This window comes from Oncorhynchus mykiss, chromosome 5 (assembly GCF_057628025.1).
Source record: "Oncorhynchus mykiss isolate SJ-2025 chromosome 5, ASM5762802v1, whole genome shotgun sequence".
NCBI classification, from domain to species: domain Eukaryota; kingdom Metazoa; phylum Chordata; class Actinopteri; order Salmoniformes; family Salmonidae; genus Oncorhynchus; species Oncorhynchus mykiss.
In genome coordinates this window covers 75,308,477-75,322,500 of record NC_143026.1, presented here as the reverse complement: position 1 = coordinate 75,322,500, position 14,024 = coordinate 75,308,477, and the positions used below count along the sequence as shown (strand labels likewise).

Genomic DNA, 14,024 nt, shown 5'->3' with positions numbered 1-14,024 from the left:
AAGGGTTGGTCTGGGTCTGGTCTGGGTCTGGTCTGGGTCTGGGTCTGGAGCAGTGGAGTTGGAAGAATAATGGCATCATAACGATGTGTTGGCACATTCAGATTGTTTTGCTGTATTTCTTTTGGTGTCCCGGCTTGAGTTTCTGCAAATAGCAGGATCACCATAAAGCTGCTTCCTTGAGTGAGTTTTTCCACAATAATGACACAAACATACTGCCAAAAACAATCAGCTCCCCGTGGTGAAGCGTGCAGAGGGACGGTGCACTGACCCCCCTCTCCTCTGCTACATACACTCAGTAATTACACAGTAAAAACAACCAGCCCTGCCATTACCCAGGGGTCAATGCGTTGTGCCATGCCGTGCTGGAGCTTAGCTTCCTCTCTGTCCCCTGGTGACCTGTAGAAGTGTTGGCTGACAAACTAAAGCCTCAGGCACCGGCCACTTTTGACCTTCAACCTCTGACCTCACGGCAGGGGTCACTGCCTCTCATTTGTTCTCCTGAAAACAATAACGTTTTTAAACTGCATGCTTTTGCACAATGTTGAAGCCACGGTTCTACAGTGTCTACGTTTGTGAAAGGGGACGCTGTTGTGTGACTTTTACTGCCTCTGATGTAAAAGTCTGTTTTTATCTTATCTGGATTTGATTTGAGGCCTCCAATGTAACTTTAATCAAGGTTCTGATTGAGTCGTTTTTCTAAATTGCTGTGAATCCAATGGGGAACTGAATGGAAACTATGAGCCCACTGTATTTGCTCTCTGTCTCCTAATGTAAAACGAAGCACTATCATGCAACGGCTACCATTTCACTGGAGCCAATAAGGTCTGTGAATCAGTGTCTGTTTTGATGGATGTTTTTAAATAGATAAATCACAGTCACAGTTACTGCTTTAACTGCTGTATTTTATTCACAAGGAAAGAAAGTCATTTTAGTGTGATGGTCTAAGAGGACGTACTACTGCATCCATGCATCTCAACCATTACATAGTCCTACACCTGTTATTTATGCCTCACATTGCCTTGAACTGTGAGCTGTGGGTCTGTGGGCTGGTATCTTGATGAAAGCTCTCCTGTCGATGCTATCTCAGAGCTGCATTAACAGAGCTGGGCTGTGAAGTAGAGCTCTCCTCCTACCTGACCAAAGCCTGACGGGCCCCGACATTATACATCGGTTAGGGCCGGGTAGGTCCTGTTTTTTCATCAATAACTAGGGTACTGGCAGGGCTCAGGTATCACTAAAATGATGACTAACATTTTAAAGCTGAGCCATTTGCATGTACTCTGCTGCGCAGCACAGTTATATCTGACTAAAATCCTAACATGGTGTCAGAAGTGCTTCAACCTCGTCAAATATAAGACAGTTGGAGTTTAGAGTGATGAAAAGTAACTAACAGCTAACTGCTCTCTCATGTCTCTTTATTGAGCAGAGCAGCCCAAGCAGAGCTATTGCTATGGATAACAGACTCAGAAAGCCATGAGCAGAGCACATGCACAGCTCGCTGTACGCAGGGAGCGAGTGACAGACAGAGAGGAGCAGCAAATGGATTTACTAACAGAGGAAGTTATTTCTGATTTCGGGTTTTGGGCAGGGCCTTAAATTTGGCAGAAGCAATCAGGCCTGGGTAGGGTAGGGCCTGAACGTCATGGGCATGGGTAGGGCTCGGGCTTAAAATTCATGCCTCTAATGTGGAGATTCAGGGCTCTACTGTGGAGATTCAGGGCTCTACTGTGGAGATTCAGGGCTCTACTGTGGAGATTCAGGGCTCTACTGTGGAGATTCAGTGCTCTATTGTGGAGATTCAGGGCTCTATTGTGGAGATTCAGTGCTCTACTGTGGAGATTCAGGGCTCTACTGTGGAGATTCAGGGCTCTACTGTGGAGATTCAGGGCTCTATTGTGGAGATTCAGTGCTCTATTGTGGAGATTCAGGGCTCTACTGGGGAGATTCAGGGCTCTACTGTGGAGAATCAGGGTTCTACTGGGGAGATTCATGCCTCTACTGTGGAGATTCAGGGCTCTACTGTGGAGATTCAGGGCTCTACTGTGGAGATTCAGGGTTCTACTGGGGAGATTCATGCCTCTACTGTGGAGATTCAGGGCACTACTGTGGAGAGGAAGTTGCTGTATGACTTGGCAGGCTGAGGTGACTGTACAAGACCTGATCTGGGAAAACACGCCCGCTGTCTGTCTGCACTGTGACTGTCTGTACTGGAGGAAGATGGAGCTGGGCCAGTCAGTCAGTCAGTGTGTGGTTCTGATGGCTGTTGTTACTGGTGTTGCCACACCTGGTGGAAGAATCAGAGGAAGCTCTCAGAGGAGAGGCCACACGTTGGCATTTAGGATCAGAACACTGGCCTTGTGTTTTAAGAGTGAGAGAGAGGGAGAGGGGGAGAGAGAGAGAGAGGCAGGTTGAGTATGTTTTGGGGCTTAAGGGCAGCAGTGTATAACACTCTGTATTAAGCTGTTAAAGGTTGTTGGGTCTGTAGCCATGCCTTGAGGCAGGTCATAAATAACTTAGGTGGGAGCTATCATATCAGTGTGAGGTCACTGGGCTGCCATTCTGGAGAGTGTGTATGTTCCGTCCTGATTTATGATTAAGATTCACCAGGGGTTTAAGGGGACACCCGCGACCAAGAATAAAGCTGTATCACACTGGACTGTTAACACCTGGAATTTGTCAATCTGCTTTCCCTGTGTGTGTGTAGGTGTGTGTGTGTTTGTGTCTGTTTGTGTGTGTGCATGCATGTGTGTGTGTGTACGTGTGCGAACCCCCACATGTGTACATTGTGATGGAGTGTAAGTGGCATTGGTGTTCAGTATCAGCTTTCTAGTCTTGTACATACTTACCCAGTGTGACACTTCACAGGAACTGTTTCATGTTGAATGGTTACAACATACCCTGAAAACAAGGTGTGTATGTATGCTTGTGCTGGTGTGAGCATTTTTATATGGAAGGGATTTAGAAAGTGCCTCTTTCCTGGAACTGGTGCCTCAGAGTCCCCCTGAGATTCCCTGTAGCTGCTGTGTGGCAAATCGTCAAGTTATTAATTGCCATCTTGGTGATTACTGTCAACATTTACTAGATTCACATGCAAACTTAATCTACAAAAGATAATGATACAGTATTTATTTGTACAGAAACACCAAGGACATTCAGTTCAAGCAGCAGCCTCTGAAGGGAAAGTCCAAACCCAGACCATGTAAGGTTTTTGAGGAGAGGATCATAGAGAAGAGCCAAGTGAACGAGGCACAGTGAGGTGTGACTGTAGTACTGACTGTGATCACGGTGACACAACATTAGATTATGGGTTGGGATATAATCTGTGGGTGGGCGTCGTCAAACACACAAGCAGCAATTATCCTGCCAACATTTTATATCTTAATCACTGTTTCATAAAACAAGGAATCAAAACCTGACAGTTGAAATAGTTATTGTGCACATATCCATTTTATAAACAGCCTACTGTTGAACCCTCTCTGGCAAACCCTCTGTGAGAATCTCTACCAGGCTTCATTTTCTTGTTTGCTTTAGATTATTTGAGGATTACGGATTGTGAAAAGCAGAGGAGTCAAGCACAGATCAGTGGTTTAAACAACCTCAACTCTGCCTTGTCATAACCCACTCACAATCTAAACTTAAAAACATGACATAAAATAACCATAACCTTCATAACTCCATCCTTGATTGAGGACTACTTGAAATGTGGTTGAGTTCTGGTTCAAGTTGAGTTCTGGTCAGTCTAAAAACAGGTTGTGGATCATAATGTGGCACTGTGGGCCTGTCGTCATGGTGAGGAGGAAGTGATGCTGTAGTGCCTCTCAGAACCCCTGCAGGGTGTGAGGGTCATCATGATCAGACAGCTGTGTTAATCCTCACTGTTCCAGACTGATCTGTCACAGCCTCCACCCTGAGAGACCTACCACAATGAGTCACAATGAGAGAGAGAGAGAGAGCGAGAGAGAGAGAGAGAGAGAGAGAGAGAGAGAGAGAGAGAGAGAGAGAGAGATAATGTGTGTGTGTGTGTGTGTGTGTGTGTGTGTGTGTGTGTGTGCGTGCGTGTGCGTGTGTGTGTGTGTGTGTGTGTGTTCGTTTGGTTCTTGAAATCACAGAACAATACAAAGTCATGTTCTGACCCTGTGTGTCCAAAGAGGAGGAGGTGGAAGGTGTGGGCTCTGCTGGAGCCACATGGCAGATGAGGTTCAACAATTATCTTTCAGGGGTCAGATGTCAAAGGTGAGTATTATGTGTTAAAATGCTGCTAGCAAATGGCTGCGAATGGGGTCACAACCTCACCATGTGGCGTCTTCCCCCCTCATGGCATCCAGGAACTCCCATTCCTTACTTAAATGTCTGTCATAAACGCACATGCACACACATGCACAAACACACACACTCACACACACACGTACGTACATATGAACCGGGCTAACAATCCCAAACATGGGGGAGCTTAGAACAACAGCCTGCTTGCCTGTAAGTGACACCATGTGTGTATGCGTGGGAAGCCTGCTATGCCCAGAGAGGTAAAGATGAGGAAGCTACTAATCCCCTTTAATGTGCTATATATCGCATGTGGATTGACTCAGTGCCATTCAAACCCATGCCGTCTGCATAATTGTCATACCACAGAGATTAAATGATTGGGCCTGCTACAAACCTCTTTAACCTCTGAGGTCGTTGTCAGGGTAACAGAGAACAACTGCAACAAACTGAAGGCCACGTTCCAAACCATTCTACCCTGCTCTGTCTCTCTCACTCACACACAGATACACATAACTTGTTTACAGAGGTTCCTGGATACTGTTTGGTTTTTTGTACTGAGAGTTCATCTTAAATGTGATTTTGATGCTTTGGAATGTTAATTCGTTCCCAAATCGAGTTTATACAGTATAACTAAACAACATGTTTAATATACATCTGTGGACTTGTTGAAACTATGTTTCATGCCTGTTGGATTCAGAGCTTTGTGTTGATCTTTCAAACTCTTTGCGTTCAGGGTTTTGTTTGTGTGCCTTATTGCTCTTTGTCAGTGGTTGTCATGGAGTGTCACGTTTTGACCTCTATTTCCGTTGTTTTGTATTTATTTAGTATGGTCAGGGCGTGAGTTGGGTGGGCAGTCTATGTTTGTTTTTCTATGTTTTGGGGCATTTCTATGTTTTCGGCCTAGTATGGTTCTCAATCAGAGGCAGGTGTCATTAGTTGTCTCTGATTGAGAATCATACTTAGGTAGCCTGGGTTGCACTGTTTGTTTGTGGGTGATTGTCTATGTTGATGGCTTGTTTCAGCACAGTCCATATGATTAGCGTCACGGTTGTTATTTTGTTTACTGGTTTTGTATAGTTTTCAGTGTTTACTACTTTCTTTATTAAAGATTGACCATGGACACTTACCACGCCGCGTATTGGTCCTCAGATCCATCTCGCCTCTCCTCTTCAGATGAAGAGGAGGACGGCCGTGACATGGAGCGCATGTCCATAACCTGTAGACAATGACACTGAAACAAATGATTGGTTGAAGAGAGACTCTTTATTGTATCTCTTCAAGGAAAAGTCAAGAATCCTGAAACCAAAGAGAATGTTGGGTTGAGTAGCGCATTCCGTTTGCCAATAATATTTTGACATAAGGAGCCAAAGTCGATTGTCTGTTGATCACGCCAGTTACTAAAACAAAGTAGCTTTTAACAATGTTTCTATCATGTATAAAACTGCCCATTTAAACAAATATGATCTAGTAATGTGAAATATATTATGAGAATAACGATCAAAGTATTGGTAGAGTATAATCATATAATTTAACCTACCTCATGTTTGTCTGAAGTGCCATGTTGTTTATGGCTGCTTTCTTGTTGAAGTGCTGGTGTACATTAAGCATGAGGCAAGTTAGTCTATGAGTCATCGTTGACGGCCTACCAAAAAGCAAAAAGCCTCCTGAGGGGATGGGGGCCTATATACAATATAAATATAGGACAAAACACACATCACAACAAGAGAGACAGCACAACACTACATAAAGAGAGACCTAAGACAACAACATCGCAAGGCAGCAACACAACATAACAACAACATGGTAACAACAACATGGTAGCAACACAACATGGTACAAACATTATAAGGCACAGACAACAGCACAAAGGGCAAGAAGGTAGAGACAACAATACATCACACAAAGCAGCCACAACTGTCAATAAGAGTGTCCATGATTGAGTCTTTGAATGAAGAGATTGAGATAAAACTGTTCAGTTTGAGTGTTTCTTGCAGCTCGTTCCAGTCGCTAGCTGCTGTGAACTGAAAAGAGGAGCGACCCAGGGACATGTGTGCTTTGGGGACCTTTAACAGAATGTCTCAGATAGGGAGGAGTGAGGCTTAAGAGGGTTTTATAAATAAGCATCAACCAGTGGGTCTTGCAACAGGTATACAGAGATGACCAGTTTACAAAGGAGTACAGAGTGCAGTGACGTGTACTATAAGGAGCATTGGTGGCAAATCTGATGGCCGAATGGTAAAGAACATCTAGCCACTCGAGAGCACCCTTACCTGCCGATCTATAAATTCTATCTCCATAATCTAGCATGGGTAGGATGGTCATCTGAATCAGGATTAGTTTGGCAGCTGGTGTAAAAGAGGAGCGATTACGATAGAGGAAATCAAGTCTAGATTTAACTTTAGCCTGCAGCTTTGATATGTGCTGACAGAAGGACAGTGCACCGTCTAGCCATACTCCCAAGTACTTGTATGAAGTGACTACCTCAAGCTCTAAAGCCTCAGAGGTAGTAAAAATACCTGTGGGAGGAGGGGCATTCCTCTTGCCTAACCACATGACATTTGTTTTGGAGGTGTTCAGAACAAGGTTAAGGGTAGAGAAAGCTTGTTGGACAGTATGAAAGCTTTGTTGTAGAGCATTTGACACAAAATCCAGGGAGGGGCCAGCCGAGTATAAGACTGTATCATCTGCAATTAAAGGTATGAGAGAGCTTCTTACTGCCTGAGCTATGTTGTTGATGTAAATTTAGAAGAGCGTGGGGCCTAGGATCGAGCCTTGGGGTACTCCCTTGGTGACAGGCAGTGGCAGAGACAGCAGATTTTCTGACTTTATACACTGCACTCTTTGCGAGAGATTGTTAGAAAACCAGCCAAAAGACTCCTCAGAGACACCAATACATCCCACGAGAATGGAATGGTCTACCGTATCAAAAGCTTTGGCCAAGTAAATAAAAATATCAGCACAATATTGCTTAGAATCAAGGGCAATGGTGACATCATTGAGCACCATTAAGGTTGCAGTGACACATCTGGAAACCAGGTTCACCAGAAACCAGATTGCATACCCGAGAGAATACTATAGACATCAAGAAAGCCAGGCAGTTGATTATTGACAAGTTGTTCCAACACTTTTGATAAACAGGACAAAATAGAAATAGGCCTTTAACAGTTAGGATCAGCTTGATCTCCCCCTTTAAATAAAGGACGAACCGTGGCTGCCTTCCAAGCAATGGGAACCTCCCCAGAAAGCATAGACAGGTTAAAAAGGTTGGAGGTAGGCTTGGCGGTGATAGGAGCGGCAACCATAAATAAGAAAGGGTCTAAACCATCTGACCCAGATGTTTTATGGGGTCAAGATTCAGGAGCTCCTTTAGCACCTTGGACTCAGTGACTGCCTGCAGGGAGAAAATTGTAGTGGGGCAGGGGAAAAAGAGGGAGATGCATAGTCATATTAGAAGGGGTGGGAGATGAGAAAATGTTGGACGAGCAAGGAGGCATGCCTGAGTCAAATAGGAATCCTGACTTAATGAAGTGGTGATTAAAGAGCTCAGCCATGTGCTTCCTGTCAGTAACAACCACATCATCAACATTAAGGGACATGGGCAGCTGTGAGGAGGAGGGTTTATTCTCCAGGTCTTTAACCATTTTCCAGAACTTCTTGGGGTTAGACCCACAGAGAACTGCTCCTAAAGTAACTATCCTTCCGGATAGCCTGAGTGCACTTATTTCTCATTTGCCTGAACGATAGCCAGTCAGCCTGAGTATGTGTGTGCCGAGCCTTTTGCCAAATGCAATTCTTGACGTGGAGTAACTCTGCAAGATCACGGTCGAACCAGGGGCTGAACCTGTTTTTAATTCTCATTTTCTTTATGGGGGTGTTTGTTAACAATACCCCTGAAAATATACAAAAAAGAAGGTCCAAGCATCTTCAAAAGAGGCGATCAAGATGGTTCTATACCATTTTACAGAGGCCAGGTCATGAAGGAAGGCTTGGTCATGAAAGTTTTTTAGCAAGCGTCTATGACAAATCAGGACAGCTCGTTTCACTGAGCAGCCATTACGGACACAGGCTGCAAAACAGTGATCACTAAGGTCATTACAGAAAACACCAGACTGATACCTATCAGGATTTGTGAGGATAACATCGAGGGGAGTTGCCTTTTCTGGGTGTTTGGAATCATACCTTGTGGGATTAGTAATAATGTGACAAAGATCTAATTGCTTTAGGACATGGTCGAGGGGTTTAAAGATGTCCCAGTTTAGGTCACATAAATTCAGACTTAGTGTAAGGGGCCAGGAGAGAGCTTAGGGCAGGTAGGGTACAAGTGCTGATGGAGGACGATAGCACCCATCAACAGTCAACAAAGAGCAATTTGAAAGTTTAATGCTTAAAACCAGAAAATCAAACATCAGTATTCAAAACACTCTTCAGATGGCAACAAGATCATATTGTACAGCAATTTCATTGGGTAACATGATTACAAAGCCGGTTTATGTAAAACCGTTGTATGGTGAGGGGTTATGCTAGTGGAACCCCTCGATAACATTCTGGTGAAAAGGCAGCGCGCGAAATTCCAAAATATTTTTTAGAAGTATGTAACTTTCATACATTCACAAGTGCAATACACCAAATTAAAGATATACTTCTTGTTAATCTACCCATCGTGTCCGATTTCAAATAGGCTTTACAGTGAAAGCACAACATATGATTATGTTAGGTCAGAGCCTAGTCACAAAACACATACATCCATTTTCCAGCCAAAGAGAGGAGTCACAAAAAGCAGAAATAGAGATAAAATGAATCACTAGTCTTTGATGATCTTCATCAGATGACACTCATAGGACTTCATGTTACACAATACATGTATGTTTTGTTCGATAAAGTGCATATTTATATCCAAAAATCTCAGTTTACATTGGCGCGTTATATTCAGTAATGTTTTGCTTCCAAAACATCCGGTGATTTTGCAGAGAGCCACATCAATTTACAGAAATAGTCATCATAAACTTTAATATAAGATACAAGTACTATGCACAGAATTAGAGATATACTTCTCCTTAATGCAACCGCTGTGTCAGATTTCAAAAAAACAAATCAAGCCATACAGATATCCGCCATGTTGGAGTCAACAGAAGTCTGAAATAGCGTTATAAATATTCACTTACCTTTGATGATCTTCATCAGAATGCACTCCCAGGAATCCCATATCCATGAGAAATTTTTGATTTGTTCGATAAAGTACATCATTTATGTCCAAATACCTCCTTTTGTTAGCGCGTTCAGTTCACAAATCCAAACTCACGACGCGCGGGCAGGCCCATGCGAAAGTTCAGAAGAAAAGTCATATTACAGTTCGTAGAAACGTGTCAAACGATGTATAGAATCAATCTTTAGGATGTTTTTATCATAAATCTTCAATAATGTTCCAACCAGAGAATTCCTTTGTCTTCAGAATTGCAATGGAACTCTCACGTGAATGCGCGTGACCAGCTCATGCCACTCTGGCAGACCTCTGACTCATTCAGCTCCCATTCCCCCCTCCTTTACAGTAGAAGCATCAAACAAGGTTCTACAGACTGTTGACATCTAGTGGAAGCCTTAGGAAGTGCAATTTGACCCCATATACACTGTATATTCGATAGGCAATGAGTTGAAAAACTACAAACCTCAGATTTCCCACTTGGATTTTTCTCAGGTTTTCACCTGCCATATGAGTTCTGTTATACTCACAGACATCATTCAAACAGTTTTAGACATTTCAGAGGGTTTTCTATCCAAATCTAATCTGCATATATTAGCAACTGGGCCTGAGTAGCAGGCAGTTTACTCATCCAAACATGAAAATTCTGCCCCCTATCCCAAACAGGTTATGATACAGTATATGTCCATGGGAAATTACGCATTTATGGTAGAAAAGTGTTTTGGGGCTATCATGATGGAACATTCCTAGCTGGAGGGAGTTCCTGGAAAGAATACTTAGGTGCTCAGTTGGCTTTTGCCTGGGAGAGAGCAGGCTGGGCAGGTAACAGGTTGGCTAGAGTAGAGTTATTGTCACTCCCTGACCATAGAGAGCCCTTGGTTCTCTATGGTTTTGTAGGTCGGGGCGTGACTAGTTTTCCTATTTCTATGTTGGTGTACTTGGTATGGTTCCCAATTAGGGGCAGCTGTTTATCGTTGTCTCTAATTGGGGATCATACTTAAGTTCTCCATTGTTCCCACCTGGGTTGGGGATATGTGTTTTGTGTATGTAGCACCACTGATGTCACATTTCGTTGTTTATTGTTTTGTTTGGAAGTTTCGCTTTATTAAAATATGTGGAACTAATCACGCTGCGCCTTGGTCCGTCTCTCATCACAGATATATCTGGGATAGAGCAGGCAGGGCAGGTAACAGGTTGGCTAGAGTAGAGTTATACCTGGGAGAGAGCAGGCTGGACAGGTAACAGGTTGGCTAGAGTAGAGTTATACCTGGGAGAGAGCAGCCTGGACAGGTAACAGGTTGGCTAGAGTAGAGTTATACCTGGGAGAGAGCAGTCTGGACAGGTAACACATTGGCTAGAGTAGAGTTATACCTGGGAGAGAGCAGGCTGGACAGGTAACAGGTTGGCTAGAGTAGAGTTATACCTGGGAGAGAGCAGGCTGGACAGGTAACAGGTTGGCTAGAGTAGAGTTATACCTGGGAGAGAGCAGCCTGGACAGGTAACAGGTTGGCTAGAGTAGAGTTATACCTGGGAGAGAGCAGGCTGGGCAGGTAACACATTGGCTAGAGTAGAGTTATACCTGGGAGAGAGCAGACTGGGCAGGTAACACATTGGCTAGAGTAGAGTTATACCTGGGAGAGAGCAGGCTGGGCAGGTAACAGGTTGGCTAGAGTAGAGTTATACCTGAGGGAGAGCAGGCTGGACAGGTAACAGGTTGGCTAGAGTAGAGTTATACCTGAGTTTTGTTATAGGCAAAGAGTTGTTGCCGGAATAGTTTGTACTGAGAATATGTTTGATTTATTCAAGTCTTTGTCAACGACCTGTTTGTCATTTTCTGTACAAAGTTTATTGGCCAATTAGTCCTGCACCTGGTAATATTGTCAATAAAAGTCTCTAAGAGAGGTGAGCACCAGAACATCCTGTCTGTCTCCTCACTGTCCGATCCGTGGCTTCGGTTACTGCTTTGTCTTTGTGTTTGTGGACCGTAGTGCTCTATGGTCTTCAGAACCGTGTTGCTCTGGCTGCCAGGCTTTGTCACATATCTGTGCTGTGATTCAGAGCTGTACCCACAGCAGAGACCTTGTGTTTATGAGGTGTAGCTTGTAAACTCTCTAATGCTGTATTAACAATCACTTTCTTATTGAGGCATTGGTTTTATGGAAACATGTATGTTAAAGAGACACATATGGAACTGAGTTTATACACAGAGAACTCTTGTTTCTTCATTATCAGCTGCCTGGCAAGCTCAAGACAGTCCTGAAGTTCATGTGCAACGTTTTTCATTAGTCATGCCATTAATGTAAAAAAATAAAAACACATGTTTTTGTTCATCAGCTATCTGATTGGTTACATTTGTTGCCCTAAATGTGGACCTGGAGTGTGAATGAATGCGTACAGAGAGAACTAGCCAGAGAAAGAAGAGAAAACGCTTGAGATAAAGAATGAGGAAAGTAGAAGAGACCCAGGAAGGATCGATAACAGCAAGGCAGATCATTCCTCAACAACCTCCAGACAGTGGGCAGTGATTAAAAGAACATGGCGAAGGAGGATTGTTATTCCAGGAGCCTGGTTCTGAAAGGGAAGTCTCTAGATCAATGGCCCGTGTTACAGAGCTTTTATTGTGAAACAGAGGCTTTTATTGTGAAGAAGGTTTAGGCTGACTCATGCAGAGCGCAAGGGAGGCTGAGTCTGGCTGCTGACTGCTCTATATATGCTGCTCCGCTACCTGGCAGACTGGCAGAAACAACCACACACACACTCCTCCTGGGGAATACCTGAGCCGCAGACAGACACACTCACCTGGGCCACGTCACTGAAGGTATTACTCTTTCTTACAAATTCTTTACAGAATCAGACACAACATTTGTCAATTTAACACACTTCAGTGGAAGTTAGCGTTTATGGAGAGAGGGGAAGGGAGAGAGGGGAAGGGAGTGGGAGAGAGGGGAAGGGAGAGGGAGAGAGGGTGACAAGCAAGCAGCAAGATGCTCTTCATTAACGCTAAGTCAAGTTCAGTTCATTAGAGAGAGAGAAGACGATGTGAACACACCACATTAGCATAGCCACTGTTGCTTTATGCTGAGCTCACTGCTTCAATGAAAGACAGTGTTGCCATTGTTCTTTTTTCTGTGGTAAAACTTTGTGGGCTAAAACTTATCTCAAAATCACAATCTGTTATTTTTATGCTTCTGAAGAACTAAAAAGGGTTGAATTGAGAGATGGAATGAAGGAGTACAGAATAAGGAAACACACAAATGATAGAGAAGGAGAACCAGGAACACTTTTTCGTAATTTCTGTCTGCTTTGCCAGCCCCTTAGACAGTTAATGTAAAAAGCATGTGTTGGAGTATGGATGTGTGGTTTGTAGGACAGAGAGAGGCGGAGATAGAAACCCATTCATTTACTGGAAGTTCTGGGAAGTGGTTATTCTGGAAAGGATAGGGCTGGAGGCAACTGGCTGCTTTACTGATGCTTTATTCTGGGTTGTGTTGTGTTAGTGGTGAAGGACCCGTTGTGTTTTTATATAGGTCAGTTGTGTGGTGCCCCTTTGGGGTCTGATAGATTAGTTAGCACAATAGTCTGTCAGGTAAGAATAGTAGTGTCAGGTTTGGCTTTAGTCCTTCACTGGGTTCTCTTGTTTCTACCCCCTCCCTTCCCCTCACTTTCTCTGTCTCTCCTCCTCTTTCTCATTCTCCCTCTCCACTCCTGCTGCTAATCCCATTTGATGGCGATGTCTTTCCCATTCCAATCCCAGGAAGAATGTCTTGAGCATTCCTGCAATACAGAAAAACACTCTAACCGGACAGAGGGAAGGAAAAAGGGGGAGGGAAGGAGGAATGGGAGGGAGGGAGGGAGGTAGAGAGGGAAGGAGGGATGCAGGGAAGGAGGGAGGAAGTGAGGGAGGAAGGGAGTGAGCGCACTGTTCATTCTCTGCACTTCTCACCTATTATTTGATTCTACATAAAATGGCTCCCAAGATAGACGGATTAAATAGAGGGGAGAGAGAGAGAGATGGTTGGGGGAGAGACATAATTTAAGGGGTTGATGGGAGCTGGAGCAACCCTGAACTGTTAGTCTGGTCAGAATGAGCCACACGCTCTGTGCAGTTGTTAAAGCGGGGGAAAAGAAAACAGTCTGGTTCTGTTTTATGTGTTGTGTGTGCAATTAGAGCCAGAGAGAGAGGGAGGGAGTGGGGTACAGACAGAGCAAGGGAGGAGGTGAAAGAGAGAAACATGGAGAGGTTGAAAATACATTTGGAAGTCTAGGAGAACAAAGAGAGAGAAATTGAGTGGGACATGGAGTGAGAGAGAGAGAATGGGAGTTGATAACAAAAAGTCATATTTTACTTTATGCTTTTCTGGTTTCCTTTGTTGTCTATATGAAAAATGTCAGGGACTACTCCTGCCAATACAGAACCTCAAGTTGAACTGATCTAGGAGCTGAGTCTAGGGGGGTATGAAATGTCCATGGAAAGTTGGACGGCTCCTCTGTCTCCTCTCTCTCTCCTGAGGAGGAGCACTGAGCCAAACCATGGGAGGAGGGATTAGGGAGAGCTGTATGAGTC

The 14,024-nt window shown here is 44.0% G+C and overlaps 1 protein-coding gene across 25 annotated transcripts in view; it reads left to right on the top strand.

Moving 5' to 3' along the window:
* The window catches only part of palld (palladin, cytoskeletal associated protein), a 95,083-nt gene that overhangs the window by 54,945 nt on the left and 26,114 nt on the right, over nucleotides 1-14,024 (top strand). The gene's annotated exons all lie outside the window — the stretch shown is intronic.